Here is a 5,944-nt window from a genome sequence, read left to right on the forward strand (position 1 = left end):
CAGTAGAAATACTGCAGAACCTTTATAAAGTGTTGTCACAGATATGTCTCAACTGTAAGTTATTTAGATAGTGAAATCCAATTATTGAAATCAAACTAGTAATATTTTACTATTTATCCTTTGGTTTTCTAAGATCAAAACAACAAACTATTACTGAAGTTACAGGACAAAAGAATTGCTGTGGAAATAAGATTTGATAATGATTATACATTGGTCCCCTATTAAACTAACAGGACTACAAATTTTAATATGTGAACTATGTTAACGTTCCCATGTCAAGGAACCATAAGTGAGAGCTCTATGGGAAAGAAATGTGCTAATAGTTATAACTGCATACCAAATATCACTGGTTAAGCATAAGTGGTTCTTTTAATACGAACTTAAGCATATTAAATCTTTGCCACCACTGCCAACGCCTGAAACAACCGTGTAAAAGCAAGACAAACATGAAAAATAAAGTTATGTACCATGACATTGAGGTCAGTCATCTTTTGGATCTAAGTTTTGAACAGGTAAAATTTGGATTTTTAGTGCCAAATATAATTTTATTAAAGGATCGACTGTAGAGCAATATTGTACACTTTGTCGTTCGAAGTATTCACCAACTCAAAATTCGAGGTATCGGAAAATAGAAATGGTTGCCAGTCATATCTAAAATGCTAACACCTTACAACTGATAACATAAAAGCTACATACTTGATTTTCACTTTGACTTTTCAGTCATTCTGTTCACTAATACAGGTGTTGAGAGAATAGTGACAAAACTTTTAAAGTTCAATCAATAAAATTAAAAATGTGAAGTATAAATCAACAGGAAATATGTGGCCTATAGTTCCAAAACCCATTACAACCCATCACTGCCAGGCATATAACAAAATATAAAGTAATTCTATTCAATAGTACCCGAGAAGTGTCACTGAAATATCTGTTTGATTTACCGATGAACAGACGGAAAAGGTGAATGCAGTATATGTAGCCTTAAATATATATTTATAATGAATGGGGACCGAACATGGATAGCTTCAGGGTAAATGGAAATGCGGAAGGCATCGGTTTCATTATAATACAATATCCGAAAAAATTATAAAAAAAAACCAATAACTAAAAACACAAAAGTAAAAACATAAAAATACTGAACTCCGAGGTAAATTCAAAATGGAAAGTCCTAATCAAAAGTTCAAACGAATGGAAACCAACTGTCACATTACTGACTTGGTACAGGAAGTTTCTTATGTAGAAATGGCGGATTCAAACTGGTTTTATAGCCAGCTAAACCTTTTACTTATATGTCATTCGCATCAACGATGTGTGAAAAAAACAAACAGACATAATCGGTAAAAATGTCAAAAGGGGTACACAGTCAACATTGTGTTATAATCTTAATCACTTTAAACACAAACAAATATGTAACAAAGAAGCACAAAAAAGGACATACAGAAAAAGCACACCAGCAAAAATGAAAGACAAGAATACAACATTTAGAATGACGGGATGTATAAGTACGAAGCCACGTCATGTGGACAGTGGTAAATTGAAGTCAATTATAAATAATGACAACCAATCTTATCAAGTATAAAAGCCTTAGACATGGTATCCGAATTTGAGACACTACCCTTCTGAAAAACATCCAATAAACTGTTGACAGAGCTATTTCGGGCCTTTATGCAATTTTCTATTCCTCAGTATAAAGAAAACTTTAAATTTAATAATGTGTCCATGAGATGCAGATTTCCCAGCTGTTAAATATGCAAGCGTCAATGTTCTGACATTTGTTTCTGGGTGTCGTCATTATAGATCATGCTCAGTTATTTGGGCGGTCCCAACACTAAAAGATTTAAAGCGTCACCATCCAAAATATAATTTGGTTTGTATTTGTTGGTTATAAACATTGTAAACAAGTTTCAGGTCATTTTGTTGTAGTTAGTGTGAAAACTGCAAAATTCACACTTTTTCCCATTCATAACTCGATAATGTTGAAAATGATGCCACCTTAGGGATGACATCAAAAGTTCAATGTAGGATAAAAAAAAACTTAATTCATTGTTTTTTTGTCAAGGCAAATTAAAGAAAGAGAACAAAAACAAACCCTCTTCGTCCATAAAAATGGCAAGAATTCAATTATTAATATCTACTTCTAAAACTTTCAGTCAATAGACCATAACTGACGAGTGTTGGCCTAATACTCTCCATTTAAGGTAGCACAATACAAAGATTTTTTTACTCCCAATCAGACATCTTTAAACTGATGTAATTCATTTCCTCCTTCTTTATATTTTATAAATGAGGTACCAAAAGAAAGAAGAAAGATTTATCTTTCAAATTCTTGTACACGGTTTTGGAGGTCAAACTGTGTTGTGCAAGAATCTATAAAATATTTTGGGATGCTATGAAGAACAAAGAAGCTAAATTCATTCAAGTATGGACATCACAATATGGCAACTAATTACATAACAATTAATTATGTAATAATTATGTAATAATGAAATTATCACAATTTGAAAGATTAGTCCTTCTTTCTTTTGGTACCTCATTTATAAAATTTAAAGAAAGATGAGTGGAATTACATCAGTTTAAAGATGTCTGATTGGGGATGAAAAATCTTTGTATTGTGCTACCTTAAATGAAAGGTTGCAAGGTGGAAACGCATGTACAACTGCATACCATATATCATCGACTTGATATTAGTGGTTCCCTTTAAACCGGTCTCATCACAGATTTCTGCCGTATGAAACAGCATCCCTATGTCTAGCTTTCTAAACAAATAGAGCAACTCTATTGCAGCTAGAAAATTTTTTTTTTTAATCCAAATGACAGTACTGCATGGAATAATACACATGCAGACTTGCATTAGACCGTTGGTTTTCCCGTTTGAATGGTTTTACACTAGTAATTTTGGGGCCCTTTATAGCTTGTTGTTCGGTGTGAGCCAAGGCGTCATGTTGAAGGCCGTACATTTACCTATAATGGTTTTCTTTTATAAATTATTATTTGGATGGAGAGTTGTCTCATTGGCACTCACACCACATCTTCCTATATCTATTTACAATCTACCAAGTATGTAAGCTTTAGCCAGAATTTTCAACAAGTAGCTTTCACAATGTGTCATGCTACAACAGGCCAAAATTGTCAAACATTGTCAAGTCAGAATTCATTTCTAGTAGTCAACAGCAAATAATGGCAATCACTCCTTTAAAATAGACGAGCTCTCGATCATCAGTGTAGAAATTTCAGACTAAGCAGATGATATTGATATTAATATTTTCAAATAGAAAAGTGTGATTCAGTCTATGTCATGGTCTCATTTCATTAATTCATAGTGATTTGTTCCACTGTTGTGTTCTTTTTAACTGTTTTTTTCTCTCCATATTTCTTACCTTTTTACTTATTAATATCAAATGTACATCCTTTCAGAGTCGAGACAAACACTGCTTTCCATCAGATAACATTAGAAGAAAGCAAAGATGGGTCTGGTTGATAGTCAGAAACTGTGATTAAGTAGGGCTGATAGGTCTTCTAGGCTATTACCTTGTAAGCTAGCACTTCAAAACGTCCTAGTTTAGTTAAAGCAGGATTTAATCAACATGTTGTCCTGAATATGCATTTGACATTGTACGTTAAGCAGTATCCAACCAATCATTGAATCTGAATTTAGTCTTTTTAAAATTACTTTATAAACAAAAGAGTCCATGATATAGAAACTAACTAACCAAGATTGCAAGATCCAAATAAAGGCAACACAGTTAGAAGTTATCGGTATAGCGAATTCATTTTGTTAGATCCAAAAATGTAAAAGTAATATAAAAGTAAACAACTTTTGAAACCATTTCTTGTTTACACTGACAGAAAATGATACAAAATTTTTGAATTTTTATAAAGAAGATTCTTTATTATAAGCCTTACAGCTAGCCTTTGAATTCAAATTTGTTCTTGCTAAGTAAATCTAATATTGTGGTTGGCATCTTCAATGTCATTGCAAGTAAGTTCACAAAATAGAGGTCATTACAGAAGCCAAGACTGGAAGTCGATTTGAGCATATGAACTGGGACTTTTATTGATTTGGATTTAATTATGCAGTGAAATTAACTATAACAGACGCCAATCTTTGTCGACAGAACTGGCCAAAAGTGTCTTGAAATTTATACAATAAGTCCAACAACAGATGCTCACATTAGTCAGCCAAGATCTTTCACTATTAAAACAAGAGTTATCAAACTGCACAGAAGCTTGCGACAATGATATGTTCACGTTACTCCTTTTTGTGAAATATACCTGTTACCAAAAAAATCCATCTGAATTATTACATGAAGTCATGTGATGAAATCATAAAACAAAGTCTATTTTAAAATGAGTTTTTATTTTCTCATTAATGTCACATTATTCTGTAGGTTAATGATGGTCTCATGGTGAGATCTGTAGTGATTTATAAAGTGCAACAAAACATAGGCTCCACCAAACAATTATTTAATGCTTAGGTCATCATGCTGAAATTGTTACCAATGAAGTCATACATCCAGACTTTAAAAAAACATAAGAAAATGATTTTAAAGACATCAACAAAAGAGTAATTAATTTTCTACTTGATAAATACATAAAGCATCTGAGGTGCTGTTGCAATTAAAAAAAACAAAAGTAACAACTCCAGTATGACAATAAAATAAAAAAAAACAATTTTGCACATTCATTCTGTTCACCAAGACAACTGTCTACTTTTGAATATTTTCTAAAATAAAGTAAATATGAAATAATAAATAATGTTCTTTCGATTTTTAAATTAGTATATCAATCCTTTATAAAATAAATAAATATTCATGAATAAGATGAAATAATATATATATATATATATAAATTTTCCATTAGGAAAGATTAAACCTTTTTGAAGATGCTAATTTCCAATTAATTGTTTCCAGTTTTTAGGTGAACAAAACAGATGTCAAAATTCAACTTTTAACGCAAAACAATGACTGGCATAATTTGTATCACATCCTCTTTGTTGCCAACTGTGGCCTACCTTACTCAATCTTAACATTTAAACACACTGGTATACCTCACACGGAACCTTCATAGTCATTTTAACCCAAGCCAGTTATGGACCAAATAAAAAACCGAAATTAAAAAAAAAAGGTCTTTAAATAAAATGACAATTTTAGTGTTTTTAACAAAATTTTGGATTATACAGATTTGATTGCCTATATACAGACCACTAGAAAAATAATTCATCTGAAATCAATTTTGATAAGCTTATTGCATCTAATAAATATTCTTTTATCCATACTATATCTTTTCAGAACTTTTCAATTTAAATGTAACTAGTAAATTCCCCATTAAATATCAGTGCTGAATTTCATGATCTCCTTTATATAATGTGCTTGAAAAACAGAAGAGTCATTGAAAATTGAAACAATAAAATTGAAAGAAACTCTCTCTAAGAACAGAGAAGAGACTTGGCATTGTTTATTCAAATATAAGCACTTATCCCTTTCAACAATATTGACAATTTAAAATATGTTATACCACAGTTGACAATTTTATATTAAAACCCAATAATTTAAAAACAAATCTATCTTAGCACTTTATTGATATTTAAATGTGACAGACAGTTTCACAAATAAAATTTTAATACACATTTTAGAATGTTTTCCTACACTGATATCTAACAGGGAAATAAATGCATAACAAATTCAAATTTTTTTTTTTTTATCACCATGAATGAAAGAATGACATCATAGGAAGAATCTTAATGTTATGTAATATGATATTTAAATACTCATTGACCTAATTATCTTTCGAGTGGCCAAAAGATATTTAAATACTCACTGACCTAATTATCTTTCGAGTGGCCAAAAGGAATCAAAACAAAAATCAGAGTACTTAGGTTATGTTTTGTAATACAGTATATCTTTTAATCATTGGTCACTTAAAAAAAATAATTGATTCTGTTTCTTAC

The 5,944-nt window shown here is 30.9% G+C and overlaps 1 long non-coding RNA gene across 1 annotated transcript; it reads right to left on the reverse strand.

Moving 5' to 3' along the window:
- Positions 1-5,556: 5,556 nt before the first annotated feature.
- On the reverse strand, positions 5,557-5,944 carry LOC143067988 (uncharacterized). The gene is made up of 2 exons (XR_012976077.1): positions 5,819-5,944; positions 5,557-5,772 (listed from the first exon to the last, which is right to left on the reverse strand). It is a non-coding gene; the product is annotated as an uncharacterized LOC143067988 (long non-coding RNA).

This window comes from Mytilus galloprovincialis, chromosome 3 (assembly GCF_965363235.1).
Source record: "Mytilus galloprovincialis chromosome 3, xbMytGall1.hap1.1, whole genome shotgun sequence".
NCBI classification, from domain to species: Eukaryota; Metazoa; Mollusca; class Bivalvia; order Mytilida; family Mytilidae; genus Mytilus; species Mytilus galloprovincialis.